The sequence below is a fragment of the Callithrix jacchus genome, chromosome 18, assembly GCF_049354715.1.
Source record: "Callithrix jacchus isolate 240 chromosome 18, calJac240_pri, whole genome shotgun sequence".
NCBI classification, from domain to species: domain Eukaryota; kingdom Metazoa; phylum Chordata; class Mammalia; order Primates; family Cebidae; genus Callithrix; species Callithrix jacchus.
In genome coordinates this window covers 38,015,070-38,041,343 of record NC_133519.1, presented here as the reverse complement: position 1 = coordinate 38,041,343, position 26,274 = coordinate 38,015,070, and the positions used below count along the sequence as shown (strand labels likewise).

The 26,274-nt window shown below is 37.7% G+C and overlaps 1 long non-coding RNA gene across 3 annotated transcripts in view; it reads right to left on the bottom strand.

Annotated features, from left to right (window-relative positions):
• Positions 1 to 8,117: 8,117 nt before the first annotated feature.
• LOC144580161 (uncharacterized) overlaps positions 8,118 to 26,274 on the bottom strand; it is a 135,466-nt gene continuing 117,309 nt past the window's right edge. For all 3 annotated transcript variants that reach the window (XR_013529216.1, XR_013529215.1, XR_013529217.1), the window contains 2 exons: positions 10,281 to 10,363; positions 8,118 to 8,359 (listed from right to left, as the gene is read on the bottom strand). This is a non-coding gene — a long non-coding RNA (uncharacterized LOC144580161). The remainder of the gene's footprint in view (positions 8,360 to 10,280; positions 10,364 to 26,274) is intronic.

The following is a 26,274-nucleotide window of genomic DNA, read 5'->3' as shown; positions in this document are numbered from 1 at the left end:
CCTGGAAACAATGACACTTGGTAGTGGTGAGTCCACTCAGGGCCCAAATATTAGTTTTTTGATATCATTTCTACATAGTGAAAGCTGAGATCCTGGAGAAATAGCTGATTCCAGGTCTGGATCAGGTGAGGTATAAAGTGAACATTTCATTTTGGGGGGCAGGGAACGAAAAATGGCATTGAAAATGGCCCATATCCAAAGTCACAACACTCCTCTTGACACCTCCCCTCACCACTCTCCTCCCTCAGCCATATTTCAGACAATCTGAACATAAAAAGAAAGTGACTCTAATGAGCTCTAACTGGTTGTAAAAGAATAAATAAAAATCTAATAGTCCATAATAATTTTTTCTTATGTCCAGTGTCCCTTTCTTTTGCCACACAAAAGCCAGAAAAAATGATTTAAATTAAGATGTCACTTTTCTTCCTGAACTCAATGATTTCTCTTGGCTTTTAAAATCTAAAATTCTTGCTATGACTTCTAAGGCCTTGAATGACCTGAGTCCTGTTTAACTTCAACTTTATCACCTATATTCTCTCTCTCTCTCTCTCTCTTTCTCTCTCTCTCTCTCTCTCTCTCTCTCTCTCTCTCTCTCTCTCTCTGTGCCTTCTAAACTCTCTGACTTCTCTTCCTTGAACACATCAAGGCCCTTTGCTACTTGGGGATTCTGTACCACATTTATTTCCTCTGTGACATTTATAGCAATTTTCAATTATCCTGTTTCTTTCTTTCTTTATTTGTTACCAGTCTCTCCCAGGAGAATATGAATTCCAAAAGGGCAGAAAAGTCTGTCTCTTTACTGTCAGATTACAGTCCAGAGTGTAGTGACTGCAAACAGTTGGCTCTCAGTGGCTATTTCTGAATAAATGTGTGTTGTATGAATGAAAGGTGAATAAATGAATAAAATGGGTCTTCTGGCTTCCAGTTCCAATCTCTCTTTGTAACGAGCCTGTCTTTTTTTCTCTCTCTCTGTTTAGTTCACCTCTGTATGCACATGGACCATCCTGCCTGTTATGCAGCCCAAACGCTTTCACATTACAGCTTTCCACGTAACTTTCAATGCAATCACCTGATATTGCATTGAAATATCAATGATAACAGTAACTGATATGTTACTGTTTTTCCTCTTAGATGGATAATATTGGAAAGGTCCTTAGAAATCCCCTGTAATCCTCTTGTTTTATAGATAAGGAAATAGGCTTATTATGTTGTGTATAGTGCCCAAGTCACAACTAATTAGTGGTATATGTGAAATTACAACATACATCTCCAAATTTTCTAGTTCAGTGGTCTTTCCAATACCTTTCCTTCTCCATCTAGTTTACCCCCGACTCTTCAGCTTCCTATCTCTCCCCAGCACACAATAGGAATAGGAAAAAAAATTGTGTAAGTGAAAATGGAGTCCTGGGGGTATCTTAGAATCATTTGGTGTCCCCAGGAGAGATCGTTTCACTGAGCTAGTAAACATCATTGTGTTCCTTAGCAGCATTTTTGAAATCACTAGTGTGCCCTCTAAGTGAGATTAGCCTCAAATGGCATTATGTCTTAGGAGGCTGGATGTTAGCACATCCCCAGCGTGTGCATTCATGTAATCTACTGTTCTTTAAGAGCCACTTTGCCAATTGTAGGGATGGAAAAATTATACCGGGAATTCCATAGCAATTATTTCTGAATTTCCCATGTTTGTTCAAATGATAAATGTAAAACCCTCATCTATTTTTAAGTTATTTGAGCCTATTGACTCAAAAAGAACAGGAAAACCCTGTCAGGACAATTCTGTTTTATGAAAAAGTAAGGGTGGGGGCTTCTGCTATTCTTTAAATAGTCTTAAAAGTTAAAGGTTGTTTTTTTTACACAAGAACTGTGCAGTTAATTGGAATTGAATAGCCTTGCCTTCCTCATAAATGAAGCCCATTCCCAAGATTAAGATACTAAATCTTAATCACGGACGTCCCTGAGGCAAGGATGTGCATTGAAGTATAAGCAAAGGTTTAGCAAAAAAACATACTATTCCAATGGGCATGGAGTCTACAGAGGGAGCAAGGCCCTCTCTTTACTTCGGTACTCATGAAGTTTGCATCATCCAATTCTGCAGTCTTTTCCTCGGCCTCCATCTAAGCTCAGTAATTCATTTATCCAATGCCATGTAGTATCAGTTATTCATACAGCAGAACACGACGGGTCAGGGACACAACAGTGGTACAATTCTCCCCCTTTCCTTAAACAATTTAATAAAAGTTTAACATTCTTATATTATGTACAATGTACATGTACCTTTATTTAAGCCATGTAATGGGGGAAACAAATAGAAATCCCTTCAGAGTGTAGCAGGGTTTTAAAGACGTTCCGAGATCATCTTGGCCATTGCCACTCAGCGTGTAGTCCCTAGGCCAGAAGCATCAACATCACCAGGAATCTTCTATGAAATGTAAAATCCTTGGATTCCCCTCAGTTCTACTGAATCAGAATCTGTAATAAGATCTTCAAGTGATTCCCGTAAACATTAGATGTGAAAAGTCTTGATCTAGTCTCTTTGGATTTGTTCTATGTTTACAGACACACAGAATGTAATTCTGTGATAAATGTATATTTAAACCAATCTTTGTCCCTGTCTCCCACTCAATACCACAGAGTGGTATCCAACTTTGGCTACCCCTGCATAGGTACAGCCTCTCTTGCATTTCAGAACAAAGGATGAATCATTTAGAGCAATAGCTGGGTACTTGAACACGGAAGACAAGAGAGAGAGAGGAGGAGAGGACAAGAGAAGGAAAGAGGGAGAAGGAGAAGGGAGAGATGCCAACTATGAGCTCCCTATATCGAAGGATGAGAGGTGGTATGGCAAATTGTATTAGTGTTCCCAATTATTTCTTCTCCTCCCTTATAGGGGGATTATCCATCTCCATCTTTGCCATGGGACAAAGTGCCTTCCTGGAGAAGTTGTTTTTCCCCTATTGACATCAGGCTTGACCTAAGGACTTATTTTGACCACTGAACCGTGAATTATAAAGTCATTAGAAAGTTCTAGCCTAACTTATTGCCCTTTCCCTCAACCTTGAATTTAGAGCGGCTCCTCTCTGCTCTGGATTCCGGAATAAACAAGACACATGGAAGAGAAACAAGGCTGCCACAAATATGTAATGTGCACTGGAAACGAGCCTTTGTTGTAACTCACTGAAAATTTAGAGTTGTTTGTTACTGCATTTTAGCCTAGAGGAAGCTGACTGATATACATGGCAAACTGTGTTTCCTACAATCAAGGGTAATCCCAAAATATTTAAGTGAAAAAAATGATGTTAAATGTAGAGCATTCTCTGCACTATTTAACACTTACCATGTAGATAAATTATGAGCTAAACAAAGTATAAATAATCTCATTTTGAGGGTCCAAAGAATCTAATGAAGGATGAAAATAGGCACCCACCTAAACCTGGACATCAACACAACTCATTTAAAATACACATATTTTCATGCTTGGAATGCATTTTAGATATCTGAAGTATTTTTCAGGTTATTAAATGAATCAGTCATTTTAGTGTGTTTTTGCCCTCCAAAATTATTATGGTTTTACATTTAATATATTTATTCTCAATTAAATAGGTCAGAGTTACACTGAAATAAAGTTAAAACTTTCCATTAATTTGGTACAGAAAAATAATCAGAATATTGACAGAAAAGAAGATTGTTTAAAAAAGTTGAATAAGGTATTATTCCTTTAACAACAATAAAAATGAATAGTGTCTGCTTTTATATTAGTTGGAATTTCTAAGGTTAACCTTATAAACAAACTCTTAATAGGATTTCAGATTCTAAGATCAATTTTCAGTGCTACCAGTGATAATGGCTCATATTTTATACACTTTTATTGAATTAGCACACTTGAACATAAATAGTATTTGATTTCTCCCAGCAATCTTGAGATACAGATAAGAAACTTAATAGCCTTCTTATCCCGAGGTGAGCTAAGACTCCACACTGTAAAATGGCACCATGGCCACACACTAATGGAGGAGCTTAGGCAGAACCACGGTTTCTGAGTTTATTCTGGCCTCTCCATGCATAAAAGATTGCCAAAGCTACCTACCAATTTACTTCACGTGTTGAAACTGACTAATAAGATGGAAAAGATTTTGTACCACTTGGAATTTGTCTATTTGTTTTTAGTTTTTCTCCGCTCCTTCCATCTCTCCCTACTCCTGTATTTTATAATTTGCAACAATCTGAAGACTTGGGTACATTAAGTATTCTTATAAAATATCTCCCTGGACAATGTAGGTAACCAGTAAACAAAAGGTCCTTGGCACAGCCTCTGTCTTAGCTGTACTGTTCTTTTGGGTCTTGTCTTGACTAACAGAATCCTTCCTCACCCAAAGAAATTGAGAAGACAGACATCTGGAATTCATTGGCTGAGGCTCACCTCATGACCTCACAAAGCCCAATTTGCAGACTCTGGTAATTTTCATTTTCCACATCAGTATACCCACTTAAATACAAAGAACACTTAGTTTTACTTTAGAGAGTAAATAAATAAGTAAATGAATAAATAAATAAGTCAATCGAATGGATGAATAAGATTATTGGTTGCTTGGACCTACTGTACTACCAGAGTGAACTCTATTTAAGTCTTCTGTTTTATGTCTACAATGTTGCCTCTAATCTTTTACTCTATACCAGCCTCTATTAAACATACGATATTCTGCTTAATTAAGGCATTTTGTTAATTAAGTGGTGATTGAATTGTTTGGAGTCCTCACTCCAGCAAATTTATGGTCCTTGAATATAGTCAGGCACAAACTGTAATCTTGCTTTGGCTTTCTTTGAGGTGAGGAGGAGATGATAGAAGGGAGTTCTCTTTTCACAAACTTCCAAAGTGATTTGATAGCCATATAATATTGGCCCTTTAAACTAGATATTTCACTCACCCCCCTCCAAAAACACTGAAGCTCAGAAAATAAGTTCCTCTCAGAGTACTAACTAGACCACAAATATCCTGATACCCCATTTATTCTGCATAACTCCATCCTTTCTGATTAGAGACAGTCTTGGTTTTAACTGAATTGCTTTCCTGGCCATTAACTTTTGGTTAGTTAAAAATAAATTCTGAGAGCTTACTGTGTACAAAACATGCTGTTAGATATTATGGTTACTTCAAGGATGTACAAAAGTGATCCAGTCCTTGAAGAAGCTTCTCAGCAAGTCAGGGAAATCAGACCAGGCACGGCAAGTAAGGTAGCCGTGAAGTCAGTAACACGTGAGCACTAACTGGTATACAGGCCCCATGAGCCACACGAAATGCTGGGATGGCCAGGATAAATTCCAAAGGAAAGGTGGCCTTGGCCCTAATAAGGAAACAAACAATCCAGTTTCTTAAAACAAGAGTACATGCTCTGCATAAATACTTCATCAAAGATGTACAGATAAAAAAATGACCAAATGAAAAAATGTTCAAGGTGATATGTCATTAGAGAAATGCAGACTGAAACAGTGAGATACCACTACACACAGATCAGAGTAATCAAATTCCTAACATTGGCAAAACCAAATGCTGGCGAGGATGTGGAACAGCAGGACTCATTCGTTGCTGGTGGGAATGCAAAATGGTGTAGGCACTTTGGAAGACAGTTTGGCAGTGTCTTAGAAAACTACACTTATACAATGAGGCAGTGATGCTACTTGATATATACCTAAAAACTTGAAAATATATGTTCACACAAAACCCTGTACATGAATGTTTATAACACCTTTATTCATAATTGCCCAAATCAGTAAAAAATTAATTTGCCCTTCAATAGGTGACTATTGCGGCTAAACAAACTGTGGTCCAATGAAACCTTGTTCAAAGCTAAAAACAAGTAAACAAGCCATGAAAAGATAAGAAAATTTAAACACACATTTCTAAGTGAAAGAAGCCAATCTGTAAATACTACATACTGTGTAAGTCCAACTATATGACAAAGGAAAAGGCAAAACTATTGAGACTAAAAAGATCAGTGGTTTCCAGGGGTTAAAGAGATAGGAAGGAGGGACAAACAGGTGAAGCTCTGGGTATTTTTAGGGCAATGAAACTATTCTATGTGATACGGTAATGATGGATGCATGTCAAAACCTAGGGAATGTACAATGCCATTGTATGTTGTATTGATTTAACACTATTATAAACCAAGTATTTTAGTTTCTAATAATGCATCAATGTTGATTCATCAATTTTAACAAATGTACCACAGTAATACAAGATATAAATAATAGGAAAAGGGTAGGGAGAAGATATGTGCAAACTCTCTGAATATTCTGATGAATTTTTTTCTGTAAAGCTAAACTGCTGTAAAAACGTATAAATTTTATAAAAGTTGTAATATTTTTTAAAAAGTGGTCTAGGACTAGTTGGGATTCATAGAGGCCAGAAAGGTGAGGTAAGGGGTTTCAGGTATGCATGCAGCAGCACAAAACCTAAAGGGAGGAGGCTATGTCCACAATGAGGCAAAGAGAAGGAAGCATCACCCCAGACAATTGGGTCTGCTAGTCCTGTCATTGCAGCTCTGGATTTAAAGCTTCAAATTAGTGTCAAAAAGGCTTCATTCAAATCCTGGTTGTACCACTTAAGGGTTATATGAGCTTCTTGAAATCCCTTCAGCTTTCTGACCTGCAACACTGGGTGAAAATAATATATACAAGATGGCATAAAGGCTCAAATGAGATAAGGCATGTGAAATTTCTTTGTGAATTTTGAAGTGTTAAAGAAACAGCATTCGTTATTATCGTAAAAGGGAAGTCTTCTCACTGCTTTCATTTCTTTCATGGTGACCCTCTCTTGGCAACTAGCTGCCATGTGCCAGAGCAGATTTTCTTGTTGAAATGGAATCACTCAAGTCTACACCTGCTTTCTCTGTCTTATACTGAAGTTTCTCCTAAATATGGTCTCTACTACTTATCTGTATATTTGGCTAGTCTTCTGTTGACACACCAAGTTTGGAATGGTATCAGACATTTCAATAGTAACTTCAGTGATACTAAGTGCCAGAAAGCTGGGATGCCTGTGAACAGGGTCTGAGGAAAATCAGGTCTAGGATAACAGGACTTGAACTTGATGATTTTCTTTTCTTACCTCCCAGTTCTTTCTCCCTTATATTACTCTCTACCCTCATCTCCCCTTTAATGGTGTTTTTTGTGATGTCTTCCACTCAAAATCTCTATTAAAGAGAAAACCAAGTTAAAAGGCAGCTAGAGACAGCTCTGGGACAATTTTCTGTAGCCAACCTGCTCTCATGATTGAAGAGTATTCTATCAGGTAAAACAGTTCAAAATAACCTATACTCGATCTCAACAAATGTAGCATGCCCATTATGTTAAAAACAGAATAATGTTTAACCATTCTAAATGTGGGAATAAAGCTTAGAGCTTCTTTTTATAGATTATCCAATCTAATTTTCACACACCTTTGGGAATGTGTGCTTTATTACCAAGCAAATTTTACAAACAATGAAACAGGTTCAGGGATTTTCAGTGACTTGTCCTAAGTTCAGACTCATTCCTCAAGAACGCAGAACTCAACTCCACTTCTGCTGTGTCTAAGCTTACTTTCCTTTCTTCTTGAGTCTGTTTCTCCCACTTTCCTCCTAAATGACAGACATTGTGATGTTTTGGTGTGACAGTTACTTAAAAATGAAAACCCATGGGGCGTGGTGGCACATGAATGGAATCCCAACACTTTGGGAGTTCTTTCTACTATCAGAAGATTTTCAATTTCATGGGAGAGACAACCATGACTCTCATAAGGTACTAAGATGGGATAGTTCCCTTGACCCCCTTCGTGGGTGGACACTGGAGTGGCTCACTTCATTCATCCCTCCACTGAAGCAGGAGGCAGGGAGGGAATGAGTGAAAGAGTGTGGGAACTGGAGGGGAATGAGCACTGGAACCAGCCCGTCACTACTCTCTGGCGGGAGCAGACTCTGTGCAGGCCCCACAGCAGCATCCAGGCGTGTTACAGCCATGCTCTTTCAGCTCTGCTGTCTGGGGACGGCCAAGTGCCAACCAGTTCTGTGGAGGGTCAGGGTGGCAAGCCCCTGCCCTCTCAGGTTCTTGTACAGCATCTGGAAAGAAGCAGGTCACATGGACTGTTTGAAAGGTGACAAATGCAGAAGACTTTATTGAGCTCAGTAGAAACGGAGGCTGGAAAGGGGATTGGAAGATGCTCTTTCCCTGAAGCCTGGCGTTCTCACTGGGCCCCTCTCAGAAGCCACACCATCTGCAGTTAGCCTCTTCTATCTGAAGTCTCTGGCGCTCCGTTGCTTCTCTGCTTGCCGTTCAGCCACTTGTATCCTTGACGCTCAGCTGCTTGTGTTGCTCTGCCAGCTGGAGTCTTTTATGGGCACAGGGTAGGGGTAGATCAGGCCAAAAAGGCAACATGAGGGTGGAAAAACTTTTCACTTAAGTCCACAGTTCTAGGCACAAGGGTGGGATTTAGCTGGGAGCCCAGCCCTTTTGTACCAGTACCTAAAGAATACAGCTTTTATGATTGAGGTATCCAAAAACTATGGTGGGCAAGAACAAACAAGGATGGGTAGAAATAACTTGCTATAGGTGGCAGGAGGAATGGGGGGGTAGGGTGACAAAGAGAGAGAAAAGTTGTCTAAGTATATGTTCATGTGGTTTTGACTTTTAAATTATGTGTTTTACGTGTGACAAAATTGAATGGAATTAAACTATAGTGATGGCACATGAGAGTGAGACGTGAGTCTTCTGGGGCATAGAAGAGATCATAAAAGACTTCATAGAGAAAGTGAATTTTGAAATGAGTGCTTTTGTTTTGTGTCAGGTTTAAAATTGTGGGTGTTTTAGCTTAGTCTGAAAAGGTGAGTGAGTGAATAATGCTTACACTATTATGATCATTAACTTCTTTCCCCAATCACAGATAATGACACCGTACACCCACCGAAATGGACTGCTTGAGAAAGAGCAGGCATGCAGAAGATAGGGAAAGCAAGTTGCTTTGGTGGTGATTAATAGTCTGACCACTGGAAAAACATTTTACCTCTCAACATCATTTATAAATTAAAGAAGGCTCTCTGGGTGGACTTCAAAATCAGTTTTCATACACGGATTCTGCACAGAATTACCAATGGCCTGTTGCCTACATGGTGGCTATAATTTCTTGGGCTGTGTCATTTTAAAGAGTTGCTCTTACATCAACAAATGGTTATCCTTCACAATTAGTATGTAAACGTAGATTCTGGAATTTATTAATTCTTCTTCACTGTAGTGGTTATTGATAAAATATTCATAACCTTTGTCTTGTAACCCCTGGCCTTTCTTTCTCATGGGAAGGGAAGAGAATCGCTCAGAAGAATAACCTTCCCACTTGGGTCAACAAGAGCTGCAACTGGTTCTAAGGAGGGTGTCTTATTGCTGTCAAATTGACCGGGGTTGTCACACATGAAGCCTGCTGTCACTGCGTCTTGCTCAGAACCAGCCCCTTAGCTTGCTGAGTCAAGCTGTGCTGACTCCTGGTGATAGAATTTTAATGTGAGGAATGACAGAGGCCTTGGAGTTAATGTGTACGTGGAGGTGACAGTTTTGAATGTCAGCCAAAGCACAAAGGCCTGTCTGAAATTAATTTTGGGGGGTGGCAGAAAGTCATGGGAAGATGGAGAGAGTGAGTATGATGGAGAATTGAGATAAGTTGAGTCAAATCTACTACCATCTGCTACAAATGAAAGCATCATTCTGTGTATTAACACAGAATATTTGAGCCTGGGTGGTTAAAAACAAAAGAGCATTGGTCTCATCAGAGAATTCTGTAGCTTTTAGTCAACCTAGTGTGCAATTTGCCGCTTTTAGATCTCTATTACCCCAATTTCCTTTATTAAAACAGAGTTGTAAAAAAGTGGACATGGATCTTCTCATGAGTTAGAACTTAATCATTTAAAGATGCAATATTTAACCGTCTGGTAATGAAATAAGCCAAACTGCATTTTATGTACCTTAATTTTCCTTTTACATTGTCACATATTTAAACTCTTAAATATTTTCCTTGTGATTTAGAAGACAATATCGCATCTTTAATCTGTCTGTGGTAGGAGGAGCAACACCCAAAGATGTCCGCATCTGTGTGTGTTATATTACATGGTAAGGTAGAACTAAGAGAGCAGACAGAATTAAAGATTCTAATCAGCTGACTTTAAAATAGGAAGATTATCCCAGATTACCTGAGTGGGCCCAATGTAATACAAGAGTCGTTAAAAGTGAAAGAGAATGGCAGAAGAAAAGTTAATCAGACTTACGTGATGTGGGACTCTAGTGGCCATCGCTGGCCTTGAAGAGTTAAGGGGGCCATGAGCCAAGGAATGTGGGCAGTTTTTAGAATCTAGAAAGGCAAGGAAATAGATCTTGTTTAGAGACCCCAAAAGAAACGCAACTTGCTAATACCTGTATTTTAGCCCAGCCATCTCGGACTTGTGACCTGTAGAACAAGTCTGTGTTGTTTTGAGCTGTTACGTTTGTAGCCATACAATGTAGCAACAGGAAAACTAATACACTGGCTTTTCAGGTTCAGTGTGAATCTGCTTTTGTCCTCAATCTTCCTAGATGTACCCTACCTCTGAATTCTGACAGTGATTTCTAAGCACACCTTATACATTACAAACTTGGTCCTGCCATTTCCTGTTTCTGGACCCTACTGTGGGGCTAGTTAGCAGTAGAGGAGAGCTGTGGGTCCTAGGGGCTGATTGTGGTTAGACTTGCCACTTAATGTGGGTTGAGGCGAGCATTTAAGTCCATGTCCTTGAAGAAGAGCAGAAGCCAAAGAGGAAAAACTGATTGCAAAAGCCAAGTTCGAAAACCATTTATAGAATTACAAACACGGGACAAGAGCAAGACGTTGAGGCCAAATGGCAATAGAAAAAAGGAGGGGTTAACAACGTGTGTTCTGGGAAAATAGTGTTCTAGCTCTCCAGGGGCCTATGGCTCATGTCTGTCGTGGGCCAAGGTAACCTGTAGGATTGCTTTGTGCTGATTGAAAGGTGATACTTACGTGCAGCTAAGAGTTTCCTCCATTGTCTTCAACTATCACAATTCTACAATCATTCATAGCCTATCTCCTCCGTAATGCTTTCCTGAATATTTCAGTCCAAAGCTGTTGTCTCCTTTTTTGAAGTTTTAGCATTTACCTTTTTTATTCTTCATGTAGCAGTTGCAGTTCATGGCCCAATATTTGTACTAAACAAGGGTATTGTATGAACAATTATAAATATTGACATATTTTACTTTATGACAGTAAAACATAAAGACGACTTTCAAATCATTCAGAGTCTTACCAGCCAAAGATAATCACTGTTCACATTTTGGCATTTATCTTCCTATACTGCTACTGATACAATATTTTTTGGATATGCACGTACATGTACACACACATAAATATATTTCATTTAACTTTCTAAAATAAAATATATTGAAGGAAATTGTATATAATCAAAGTCAAACTTATTACATATTAACTTAAAGTATTTGACATTAACAATATCTATAGTTTTACTCTGACATCTAAACTTCTCACCTGGACATATCTTTCTAGCACAGACAAATGGTAAGCACTGTGAGGCAGGGGAACAAGATTTTATGTATTTTTTTTCTGTCCCCACTGATGCTTAGCACAGTGCATTGCACATTTTAAAGGCTAAATACAGATAGATTAAAAAGTTGTGGCCAGAAACCTGTAAACACTTTCTAACTACAAATGGAGAGTATTTGTTATTGATGTGTTTTCAGATTTTACCAAGTAATTTCAATAATTATTTCCATACAGAAAATTTTAAAAGTTGTACCATATGACTGTTTTTAGAGCGGTCAGGCTATTATAAATCCAGAGATTTGTCTTTTAGCATCAGAATTGCTTGTTAAAATGGGAAAGGAGATAAACAAAGATAGGGTCCTTGTTAACTCATTAATATTCCCTATAATGAAAAATGTTGCCAGAAAGAAATAGCCGCGGTAATACGTGCCATCAATCTAGCCAGGGAAAAGCGATGCAATTCGTTATCTTTACAGAGTTGCTCTGTTCGCTCGTCAGCTGGTTGGCATATTTATCAAATGCCCAGTTGGTGCATAATAGTGTACTGTTTCTCTGTGCTGCATGCTCCTTGAGCCTCATTCATTCATTCACTCACTTTGTCACTGTTCTTTCTTTAGTTCCCATTTGTTGGCATGTCCTTTATGTGCACGTTACTGCTACAAGTTCTGGAATAAAAATGGTGAGCAAGGCAATTTTATCCTCAGGACAGAGTGGGTGGAGAGGAAAGTCACAAAAACAGACAATTAAAAAATGAAAGAATATGGAAGTGAATTATTTTTATTTTTTATTTTGAGACTAGAGTCTCTGTCCCTCATGCTGGAATACAGTGACGCAATCTGGACTCACTGCAACCTCTGCCTTCTGGGCTCATTCGATTCTTGTACCTCAGCCTCCCACATAGCTGGGATTACAGGCATGTTCTACCACACCCAGCTAAATTTTTTGTATTTCTAGCAGAGATAGAGTTTCCCCTTGTAGGCCAGGTTGGTCTCAAACTCCTGGTCTCAAGTGATCTACCCTCCTCGGCATCCCAAAGTGCCAGAATTAGTGGTGTGAGGCACCATGCCTGGCCTGGAAGTGAATTTTAGAGATATTACAAAACTATTCTTTCATTCTGACTACAGTAATATGCCCAGAAATGACCTGATTTTGGCGGAAGTAGAGTTCTTTTTTTTTGAGACAGAGTTTCGCTCGTTACCCAGGCTGGAGTGCAATGGCGCGATCTCGGCTCACCACAACCTCCGCCTCCTGGGTTCAGGCAATTCTCCTGCCTCAGCCTCCTGAGTAGCTGGGATTACAGGCACGCGCCACCGTGCCCAGCTAATTTTTTGTATTTTTAGTAGACGGGGTTTCACCATGTTGACCGGGATGGTCTCGATTTCTTGACCTCATGATCTACCTGCCTGGGCCTCCCAAAGTGCTGGGATTACAGGCTTAAGCCACCTCGCCCGGCCGGAAGTAGGGTTCTTAAAGGGACTCAGTCCTTAGCAAGACTGAAAAGGAAGGTGTCAGACTTTGTCTAATTCAGGAGATACCAAAGCAGTCAGCAAGATGAGTTGCAAGCTTTCTTGCCTGAAAGAAACTGTACTAGTTTTCTTGGGCTGCCATAACAAAGCACGACAGACTAGATGGCTTCAATAGTAGAAACTGATTTTGTCAGAGTACAGGAGACTAGAAATCTGAGATCAAGGTGCCAGGAGGGTTGGATTTATCTGAGGCCTCCTTCCTTGGCTTAAAGATGGTCATCTTTTCCCTGTGCCTCCACATAGTCTTCCCTTTGTGTGTTTCTGTGTTGTAATCTCTTTGTTTTATAAGGATATTAGTCATAATGAATTAGGGCTTACCCATATGTCCTCATTCTAACCTAATTAGCTCTTCCGAGAATCTCTCTCTAAATACAGTCTAGATACTGTGTTTTTGGGAGGAACCTAATTCAGCCCATAACAGATACCAAGAGTGGGTCTAACAGGGTCAGAAATCCCAATTTCTACAAAGAAGGAAAATCGGATCCAGATACACTCAGTGGCTGTCTAGATGCTTATATAAGAGCCCAGTTGAGGTGTGGCTTCGTTATGCTGCATTTCAGTTTACAATTTGCCTGCATGCTGCTAAATGGGTGTCTTAGTGCAATGGAGTCTAAGCATGACCTTTCCCTTTGAAGTTGCTTTAAACATTCCTTGATTCCTCTGGCCCACTGAAGACAACTATGTCTTCTAGAAATTTACGAATTTGGGAAGGGAGCAAGAGAGGACATCTTAATCACAGTTCCTGCAATTGGCATGTGGTACATTATTTAACTCATTCCCTACTCCAAGGAGTAATTTCCTCTGAAATTTTACAGTAGTCCCATATTAGGACTCTAAAGCATAGAATGAGGGAATTGTAATATAATGTACAATCCTTTAACTGCAGCAATAAAAACAAATGAAAAGTGTGTTAAACCAGTGTTTCCAAACTTCTCTGATGTTGAGACTCACTGTTTAAAAATCATAGCTTTCCAGCCCCTTTCCTGGTATTCTGATTTGGGGCTGGGGTAGAACCTAGAAATTTATACCTTAAAAAATGGTGGGCCGGGCGCAGTGGCTCACGCCTGTAATCCCAGCACTTTGGGAAGCCGAGGCGGGTAGATCACGAGGTCAAGAGATCGAGACCATCCTGGTCAACATGGTGAAATCCTGTCTCTACTAAAAATACAAAAAAAAAAATTAGCTGGGCATTGTGGTGCGTGCCTGTAATCCCAGCTACTCAGGAGGCTGAGGCAGGAGAATTGCCTGAACCCAGGAGGTGGAGGTTGCAGTGAGCCGAGATCGCGCCATTGCACTCCAGCTTGGGGAACAAGAGCTAAACTCCATCTCAAAAAAAAAAAAAAATGGTACCATATATGTTTTTTATATTTATAGAAGTTTTGCAAGCAAATCGAGTCAACACTATCAGTTTGGGTCCAAGCTCTTTCTATGTGCTCTGCTTTCATTACTGGGCTTACCATCAGTGTGACTCTGACACTTAGTGCCACAAAATGATGCTGACGTATTGCATTCGCAGCAGAAGAGGAACAGTTTCTTCTGACATGTCGCTGAGAGAAAGAAGGAAAGTGAGAAGGAGGGAGGGAAAAAGAATGGAAGGACAAGGGAAAGAAGTAAAGACCCTAATTGAGAAGTCCCCCAGCTTCTCTCTCCATTTGTCTGCAGCACATGCCCACCTTTAAACCACAGGGAAGGGAATTACCATGTTTGGCCTAAAATATTCAGGATTTGCCATTGATCTTGTGATAGTTCAACGTTTTCTAGGTGTGTGTCTTCACAGAGATGGACACCCAGATAATAAGGCAGAGTAATGAGGGATTGAAGGGGCAGACCATGATGTCTCCTACAACTAACTACAGTTAATACAACAAAATTAGAATTAGATAATCAATGCTGATAGGAAATAGCTAATATTTATTCAGTGTTTATTATGTGAATGACACTACGTTCTAAGGGCTTTATGTGGATTAAAATAATTAAGCCCACAACATATGATGATGCAAGTGCTGTTATATTAATCCCACTTTACAAATGAAGAAATTAGAACAGTAATGTTAATTAGCTTATCTAAGATCATATAGCTCTTAAGTGACTGAGCGAAGATTTGAGTCCTGGCACGCTGGGCTGCTCCAGAACTACCCTCTAAATCATTTTTTATTCCACTTGAACAGATAACAAAGCTGTACTTAACAAATACACATTGTGCTTGTGTGACAATTTGTGAAATTGCTTCGGTGCCTCATTGCATTGTTCATCTGTCCTCTATTTAACAAGCACAAATAAGCACCTTCTATTGGCAAAGGAATGTATCAGGGCTATGAAACTTTGAGAATGAGTAAGAAGTGATAGAACTCTCCTGAAAGAATGCCCTTCAGTGGAGGAACTAGGCTTTCAATCAATTAATTGTAATAGAATATAAAATAAGGTAGAATGTAGCACATAGTAAACAAAATACAAGAAACCTGTTGTTGGACTGAAGATAAAATAACAGTTAAGTCCTACAGGACAGATCAAAGAAGATTCACAAAGAAGAGTATTTATGTGGAAGGAGAGGAGGACATTCCAGACTTAGAGGAAGGGAGGAATCAGAATTGATTACGTTATGTTATGTTGTATTCTGAGAGGAAATTGCTATGACTAAAATGTGGGGGACTTAGAGATATACTGACAACTGTGAAGATACTAACATTTAAAGGGGGTGCCATCGCATATGTGAAATTTATCTCTGTACACGGGAACCACAGTTATTAGATAGGGTTGTCACTAGAATGATGGGTAATTGATTTTGACTCTTGATTTCTGTTCTGTGATAATACTCGAAGGCTATTTTCTTCCTTCCTCTACTTAAATAATTCATATCCCCCTTTTAGGGACCATTTTAATTATTTTCTTAGAAATTTGGCCCTTATCAAAGTATGTCTTACACTCTTTTTAACTATTACTGAGTGATGGTTTTATCTTTTCAACTAGATTTTATATTTTCAACTAGAATTTCATAGAAGATAGGGATTCTAGTGTTAAATATTTTTAGATTGGACTTTAATGCCTGACTTAGTGTTGTTTATAGTGGATCCAATCAGTAAGTGTTCAGTAATTGCCCACATTGTAGTGATTCCCTGTAGGACTTCCCAGACCCTTACGGTATCACTTTCCCAGGTGGTTAGAGAGTGTCTCTTAATTTTTACTGGGAGAACTACATGTGGGGGAGCCTCAGTTTATATGAAATGGCTTATCTGCCACTTTTTCCATTTTGCTGGAAAGTCAGGTAAGGAGAGTGCTAGAATGTTTTTCCAGCCTCTCACTAACGATCCAAGGCATCTGTCAATGCTTTGGACAACTTCTTTCCCACCTCTCTCAAGGGTTTACTTGATCTGCTACCTTTTGACCTCTGCTGCCGTCATAATTTTCCTTTGGAGAACCCATTTCATGGGCAAATCTGGCTGCGCACCCCTTCCCAGGGCAGTTCCTTCCTTACAGGCCTCCTTGGTTATTTTTATTCCAAGCAGCTCCAACTCTCCAATCAAGTCTTGTTTATTCAACTGACATTTTATCACCAACTCTGCGCTTAAGTCAACGAAAGACCGTTTCTCCCAGATACCGGTTACTATTACTTCTTATCTCATGCATTTGACTTGTTGTCAAAAATTTTTCAGAAAAAAAAAAAAAAAAAATTCCCCTGAGATGGCTGTTGCTGACCCAATGATCACAGAAAAGAAAAAGCTGTTCCAGGACCCAAGAGCCTCCTCAATGGGTTCTCTTTGTCTGTCAGAACTTGCCCAACAAGGTCTCCATAGACATTCAGGAAGTAAATGGCATTGCAAACTCCAGATGATCTCACAGAAATTTTCTATATTTGTAGTGAACTTTCTTGCTCATTTATTTCATACTTGAAATTTTATTTCAAAATAGCTTTATACTACAAGCTTCGCTGGGGGTTATTGACATAAAAGCTTTCAAATGCAATCCTAGAAATATCCGATTAGCAGAAATTCACAGAGGAATGTTTACTTTCTGATATGCTTCAGGGCCTATTCCTCCACTATTTACTATTGCGTTTCCAGTATCTAACAGTGATTGGAAACAGGCAGGTCAGAAATACAGCAACTTAGAATGTAATCTATTTCTCCCTACTCTTGATTCTAGGATATTTATTACTAATCTATTCTAGCAGTGTCTTTTCTATAGAGTTTGTGCTAGCCTCTCAATGTTGCCTCAGCAAGCTTCTGCAAGTTGATTAGAGTTTCATGCAACATGAAATACATATATCTTTATCATAGTTAGCACCCGATACATACTTCCTAATGATTGAAATGATATTTTTCTCTGTGCATGACCCCTTCAGCATCTTCTCTGATGAATTATCATTCTGTGTCTACTTAAACACCTCTACATGAGAAAGAACGCATTATTTCTTAAGACAGGTTCTCCCACTGTGATATAAATTAAACAGAAAGTTCTTTATATTTAGCAAAATCTTACCTTTGTTAACTTATTAATCCATTTTTATATATTCCAAGAACAATTTGTTGCAATTAGTTAGTGCTTCTCTCAGAATTAGTTTCTATTCAGATACCATCCTACAACAGGTAACTTTACCTGTTGTTTTCAATTAGCCCTTAAATAGTGCTCATAATCAGTCCAACTCACTTGGTTTCCTCTTGATAATAATACCTAAATTAAAACTTTTTAATGATAACTATAACACATACATTGACATACCCATATGTGTACGTAATGTGTGTGCTATATGAAACAAAAAAACATTACGAAATACATAACCATTCAAAAATAGTACACATAGACAAACGCCAAGAGGTTCTAGTGTTCCACATCCAAGATCTTCACACTACATTATAGTCAAGTATTCAGCCAAGAGTGTATTGGTGGCATGTTTCTGCACAGGTTGTAATCTTAATTTTCTCCTTTTATTACCTTGGTTGTTAGTGTCACCTAGTTGTCAATATTAGACAAACCACTTTCTATTTCAGAGATGCTAAGGATGATAAATATTCAGTCTCTGCGATTGCTCCAAGTTCTGTTCTTATAGACCATCTGCCCTGACTACATGGAATTCATCAAAAACATTTTCATGGATCATGCCTCCTCCACTTCTGTTTTGCATTTCTGTTGTACAGCTCTTCACAGCTCTTTTTAGGATGAGAATATGTTGTTGTAATGAGAAGGATTTTGTAGAACTTCCCATGTGCATGTGGAGAAAAGGAATTCTTCTACACTAAAAACTTCCCAGAGGACTCATGCATTAATCAAAAGCTCTTCCCTCTTTGTTTTCTTTCTCTTAGTAAAAATAATCCTGCTGACACTAACTGCCTGTCTGTGGAAATTAGGGGAATCAGAGCTGGAGCTCTAATATTTAAAACTGTTTTGTGCTTATATTAAGGGGTTATATGCTCTTCCTCTAATCAATGTACTTTCACTGATGTTGTCTCTCTTTACCAATGTTACTTAGCTGATGGAGAAGGGTGGGGATTTTGCCTGTTATTTGTCAGGAGGAGGCAGGGTCTTAAAATGATTTAACCTCTCTTCAGTGCTTGGTGAAAGAAAGAGCCTAGGAACTCAAGCTTTCCATTTCATAGGCCATTGGTAACCCCTGTTTTTTTTTTTTTTTTTTTTTTTTTTGAGACAGAGTTTCGCTCTTGTTACCCAGTCTGGAATGCAATGGCGCCATCTCGGCTCACCGCAGTCTCCGCCTCCTGGGTTCAGGCAATTCTCCTGCCTCAGCCTCCTGAGTAGCTGGGATTACAGGCATGTGCCACCATGCCAAGCTAATTTTTTGTAATTTTAGTAGAGACGGGGTTTCACCATGTTGACCAAGATGGTCTCGATCTGTTGACCTCGTGATCCACCCGCCCCGGCCTCCCAAAGTGCTGGGATTACAGGCTTGAGCCACCGCGCCCGGCCTGTTTTGTTTATTTTAATGAATAATTAGGTAAGACGACTTCTCCCATAAACCTATAAGCACTTCAGCTCCAGAGAATGAAAGTAGGTGCTCCACTGAGCCAGCCATCATTACTGAGCCCTTTCAGAAGGCAGCAAAGGTAACAAGATGCTTAATGAGTGATCATTACATGTTCCAGACACATTAAATGTTACAGCCAAGTAATAATTTTACATACAAGGAAATCAAGGTCAGATAAACTGTGCATGGAGGTCCGCATTTGAACTCAGATCATCTGAATCTAGAGCAAGCTTATATAACCATATCATCTAACTGTTTCCTAACACAGAGCATGCTTCTAACTCACAGAAGATAAGACAGTGTTGCTTTGTGTCTAAAACCAAGAAGAATTAGTTCACATTCAATTCTGATGTTTAAAACTGTAATAAAATAAACTTAATCTTATCTCTTTATAAGGAGGGGGGGAGTCTGGAAGAGGCCAGGTTAGAGGTAGGGAAGACAACACAAGAATGTATGTACCCAGACATTTGCCAGAACTATTCCAATTGCACATTTTCCTACTGGCTACATTATTATCCTCTGTCTCTCATTAGATTAGGCAGATATGGAATTATTGCACATAGACTGTTATTTCTTAAAACTTTATCTCTCAAAAGCATGCATTTTGGAAACAAGATCTTACTCCTCTAGGGAAGTCAGTCTTAGTAGTTTTGCCACAAAACAAAGTGATGTCTGCCTTAATGAGCTGCCTTCTAAATGCTCAGAGAACTTTCCTTCAATGAACTTTTTTCCTCTCGACACCCTGGTGAGAAGACAGGTGGCAAACACTATTAATCCCATTTTGCAGATGAAGAAATACTGCTAATCCTCTATTTCTATTTGAAGAACATGCAATGCCCTGGAGTGTGTGTCAGTTTATACATCTGTTTGGTACCACCAAACATCTGAGAAATATTATCTATGAGCTCTGAGTTCTTTTTTTTTCCTCTAAGTTTTAAATTTGTCATTTACATCTCCGAAATCCTAAGGATCGCTACACTTAGATGCTAAATGACATAGTCTAAAAAGAAACACCTATTAGCAAGTTGGGACACTTTCCCATTGTCCGAAATATTTAACCATAAAACATTCATATGAGAAAAATAAATCTGAAGGAAAATTATGAGATTTCTTTTAACTAACAGTGAGGGAACTCATGATGGCACTGGTTAATGCTGGAATAGTGGAAGCTGAAAAGTCATAACACGTACTCTTTACTCAAAGGGAGTAACGCCTCTATATCTGTGTCAGAAATGAGCAATGGTGACTCGAATGGGGTTTAGTTAGCATAGGTCAATCAGAATAACAGTAAAATGTAGTAATGTGCAAGTTCTCAGAAACTATCTGAATCGTTCTAGAATCAGAAGCAGAAATCTGACATTTGGCATAGCATATGCTTACAGTAATAACTATTAAATGAATAACTATGGTGTCTGACATTGCGTTGTGTATCATGCACTATCTTATTATTGGAGGAAGGGCTACAGCTGAATACTTGACAAAGCCTGCTGAAGTCTTTTAAGGACCATGCTGTAGCCCGTTCCCCCACAGCTGGAGTAGAGCAGCATGGACAGAGGAAGCAATGATGAAATAGCCCTACATAACTTCACTTAGTGTCGGGATGGATTGTATGTTGGAAATATTTTATGTTAGAAATTTTATCAGAAAACACATTTTGATTATTTCATTCTAAATACCAAATAGAGGAATGGAGAGTAATGTAGATGTACTTTGACTCCGAAACAAAAGGGAAGCACCGTATTGGATTCTAGCTGAACCATTAGAATGAGATGTATCATTTCTCAATTAGATTATTTTCATATCCTTCTCGCTGTCTTCTCAGGCTACACTATTTCCCCCCTCCATTCTATGCTCAGCTACAAATACGATTTTTCTAAAACAAGGATAGTGCTACTTTCTCCTAGTTTTAAATATTGTCTTTATAAAATAAAGATCCATCACCTACTCGATAAATGTAGCCTCCTCCCTTAGTGTCTAAAAAAGCTTTCCACACTTTTCTACACCTGGTTTCAACTGTGTTTGTAAACCTTCCTTTAACATCAACCCTATACGACCTGTTTCAGCCAAATTCAGCCAAACTAAAGCACATTAGGAACTTTCACATGTTTTTCCCTTTAATATTCTCTCTCTCCCCCTTTCCTCCTCCCTTTCTGTTTAAAAATAGCCGTATAGAGAGTGACAGTTCACACATCATAAAAGTCACTGATTTAAAGTGTACAATTCAGTGGTTTTTAATGGTTTTTACTCATAGAGTTGTGTAACTATCTATTACATTATAATTTTACAACATTTTCACCTCATCCAAAAGAAACTACATACCCATTAGCAGTCTTTCTCCAATCCTTTCCACTTCCCATCCCATTCCCAACTTCCAGCCCTGGGCAACCACTAATCTACTTTCTATCTCTACAGATTTTTCTATTCTTGACATTTTATATGAATGGAATTACACAATATATGGTCTCTTGAAAGTAGCTTCTTTCATTTAGCATAATATTTTTATGGTTCATCTAATGTTGTGGACATATCAGTATCGCATTCCTTTTCATTGTCAAGTAATATTCCATTGTATAAATAGAGACGGTTTATTTATTTCATCAACTGATTCACATTTAAATTGTTCCCACCTTTTACCTATTTTAAATAAGATTGCTAGGAACATTCACCTGAAGGATTTTTGCACGGATGTATTTTTCCATTTCTCTTCATTACATCCTTAGAGTAGAATTGCTAAGTCACATGTTAACTCTGTTAAAATTTTCTGTGAAACTGTCAAACTGTTTTCCAAAGCATCTGCACCATTTTGTGTTTCCACCAGCAATATATGAGGATTCCAAATTCTCCATATCTTTGACAACACTTGTCATTGTCTGTCTTTGGTTTTAACATTTCCATTGAGTGTGAAGGGATATTTCACTGTGATTTTCATTTGCATTTTGGCTGGAATGGCTTTTCATGTGCTTAGTGGCCATTCATATGTCTTCTTTGAAGAAATGTCTATTCATACCCTTTACCATTTTTAAATTGTGATACTTATTTTTTTGTTGAGCTGCAAGGATTCTTTATATTAATATAGTCTGCATGCAACACCCTTATCAGATATGTGATTTGTAGATTCTTCTATTTTGTGGGTTGCCTTTTCATTTTCTGATGATATCAATCTAAAGACTGAATCTTTATTTTGATCAAATCCACTTAAATCAATTTTTAGTTTTGTTTCTTTCACTTTTATTGTCCTATCTAAGAGGACTGCCCAGCCAAAGTCATGGAGATTTCCTAGAGATATATATATAGAAATTTTATATATAATTATATATTATATAATTTATAATTATATAATTTATAATATATATTATACAATCATGATTATATATGATCATATAGATAATATATGATAATTATATATATAATATATGATCATATATATATATAATTTTTTTTTTTTGAGGCAGAATCTCGCTCAATCGCCAGGCTGGAGTGCAGTGGCATGATCCCGGCTCACTGCAACTTCTGTTTTCCGGTTTCAAGTAATTCTCCCGCCTCAGCCTCTGGAGTACCTGGGACTACAGGCACGCACCGCCACACCTGGCTGATTTTTTTGTACTTTTAATAGAGAATGGGTTTCACCATGTTGGTCAGGATGGTCTCCATATCTTGATCTTGTGATCTGCCCGCCTCGGCCTCCCAAAGTGCTGGGATTACAGGCATGAGCTACTTACTGTGCCATGCCACATATTTATAGTTTTAATTCTTACATTTGGTTCTGCGATCCATTTAAAATTTATTTAATTTTTAATACATAATGTACATATTTTAGGAATGCATGTGATTTGATACATTCAAATATCAAATCAAAGTAATTGGGATATCTATCACCTTAAATATTATTTTTTCTTTATGCTAGAAATATTTGAATTACTCTAGCTATTTTGAAATGTACAACTGATTAATGTTAACTATAGTCACCCTACTGATTTATCAAATACCAGTTATTCTAAGTGTATTCTTGTACACATTAACCAATCTGTCTTCATCCCCTTTTCCCCCTAATCTTCTGAACCTCTGATTACCAATCTACTCTGTATCTTCACAAAATCCACCTTTTTGGCTCCCACATAGGGGTGAGAATATGTGATATTTGTCTTTCTGTGCCTGGCTTATTTCCCTTATCTCCTGGTCCACCCATGTTGCTGCAAATAACAGGATTTTTTTTTATGGCTGAATAATATTCCATTGTGTATATGTGCTATAATTTCTTTATCCATTCATCTGGTAATGGACACTTAGATTGATTCCATATTTTGGCTATTGGAAAAATCCTGCAATAAACGTGGGAATGCAGATATCTTTTCAATATATTGACTTCCTTTCTTCTAGACATAAACTCAGCAGTGGAATTCCTAGATCATATATAGTTCTACTTTTAGTTTTCTGAGGAAATGCTGTACTGTTATTCACAGAGGCTGTACTAATAATTTACATTCCCACCAACATTGTATGAGGCTTCCCCTTTCTCGATATCCTTGCCAGCATGTGTTATTTCCTATATTTTTATATAAGCCATTCAAACTGTGGTGAGATGATATCTCATTGTAGTTTTATTTGCATTTCTCTGATTAATAATGATGTTGAGCATTTTTTAATGTACCTACTGGCCATTTATATGTATTCTTTTGAAAAATGTCTATTCAGATTTTTTACACATTTTAAAATTATTTGTTTTTTTGCTATTTAATTGTTTGAGCTTTTCATATATTCTGGTTATCAATCCCTTGTCAGATGGAGAGTTTACAAATATTTTCTACTCTCATTCTGTGGATTGTTTCTTCTCCCAGTTTGTTGTTTCTTTTGCTGTGCTGAAGGTTTTTAGCTGGATATAATTTCATTTGTCTATTTTTTGAATTTTTTCATTTGTTGTTTCTGTTGCCTGTGCTTTTTGAGGTCAAAAACAAAAAAATCTTTGCCCAGACCAATGTTTTAAAGCATTTCACCAATGTTTTATTCTAGTAACTTCATAGTTATGTGATGGATTATGTTTATTGATTTGTGTGTGTTGAACCAGCCTTGCATCCCAGGGATGAAGCCAAATTGATCATGGTGGATAAATTTTTTGACGTGCTGCAGGATTCAATTGGCCAGTATTTAATTTACAATTTTAGCATCAGTGTTAATCAGAGATATTGGCCTAACGGTTTCTTTTTTTGTTGTCTCTTCCCGGTTTTGGTATCAGTATGATGTTGGCTCCATAAAATGAGTTAAGGAGGAATCCTTCCTTTTAGTTGTTTGGAATAGTTTCAGAAGGAACGATACTCTTTGTATTTCTGGTAGAATTCAGCTGTGAATCCATCTGGTCCTGGGCTTTATTTTGTTGGTAGATTATTAATTACTGCCTGAATTTAGAACTTGCTATTGGTCTATTCAGGGATTTGACCTTTTCCTGGTTTAGTGATTGTTTTCTAATATTTATCTATTGTGATCAGAGAACATGCTTTGTGTGAGTTCAATTCTTTTTAATTTATTGAGATTTGTTTTATGTCCTAACATATGGTCTGCAGTATATGGAATGTACACATCAGAAGAATGTACATTCTGCTTTTTTGGCTGGAGTGTTCTGTAGATATCTGTTAGGTCTAATTGGTTTATGGTATTGTTAAGTCTTCTATTTCCTTGTTTATCTTCTGCTGAGTGTTCAATACATTATTGAAAGTGATGTGTTGAAGTCCACAACTGTCATCATTGAATTGTCTTTTTTTCCCCACTTCAATTCTGTCACAGTGTTTGCCTGATATATTTGGGGCTTTTGATGTTTATAATTATTCCAATGCATTAGTTCATTTATTATTATAAAATGTTCCTCTGTGTCTCTTTTTTTTGTTTTAAAGTCTATTTTGAGTGATATTAGTATAGTCACTTAAATTTTGTTAAGGTTGCTGTTTATGTAGTATATCTTTTTTTATTCTTTTACTTTCAAACCCTTTGTATCTTCTAGTCTATGGCTTGTCAACTTTAAATAGCATAATGTTGGATTTTGTATTCTTTTTCAAATTTGACAAACTGTCTTTTGATTTAATGATGAAAATACTTTAGTATTAACACGGTTGGATTTACATCTGCCATTTTGCAATACATCTTGTGTATTTTTGTTTCTTTTTTATTGTTTGCATTAATTATAGGTAGTATAATATTTTAATTCCTTTAATAATTTGTAATGTCTTTAAGTTTCTTAAGTGATTGCTCTAGAGTTTACAATATACATTTTATGTTATCAATATCTACTTCAGATTTATACTACCTTAATTCTAATGTGATAGAGAATTATATAGCTGTATTCTTTCAATTTTCTACATGGTGTTTCTATATGTTGGAAACCCAGCCATACATTTTTATGATTATTAAGATATGTATTTATTTTCTTTTAAAGAAGGTGAGAGAAGGGAAGTGGTATGTTTTGGCTCTGTGTCCCCACCCAAATCTCATATGAAATTTTAATTCCCAATGTTAGGGAAGGGACCTGTTGGAAAGTGACTGGATTGTGGGGATGGATTTCCCCCATGCTGTTCTCATGATGGTGAGTTCTCATGAGATCTGATGGCTTAAAATGTGTGGCTCCTCCTTCTTCACTCTCTCTCCCCTCTGCTCTGCCATGGTAAGATGTGCTTACTTCCCCTTTGCCTTCTGCCATGACTAAGTTTTCTGAAGCCTCCCAGCCATGCTTCCTATGAACCTGCAGAACTGTGAGTCAATGAAACCTCTTTTCTTCATACATGATTCAATCTCAGGTAGTTCTTTACAGCAGTGTGAGAACAAACTAATACTTAAAGCAAACAAATCTGTATTTATAGACTGTTATATTAACTTTCATCTTTACCACTTTTTGTTCTCTTCATTTCATACTTTGAGTTACCATTCACTGCCATTTTCTCACTTCCATTTCTCACTTCCATACAGCTTTGTTCCCACCTGTCTTTTTTGTGCTTTTTTTTTAACCAATATATTACATTTCTATATGTCACAGGCCTGACAATGCAATTATATGTATATTGTTTTATACAATTACTCCCTAAATAAGAGAAGAAATGAAAAGAACCATTTAGTTATACTGTCATTCATATTTACCTACATAATTACCTTTTTCAGTCTTCTTGATTTTTTGTATGTACATAGGAATTACTATCTGATGTCACTTGTTTTTCTTATTTCCTACGATA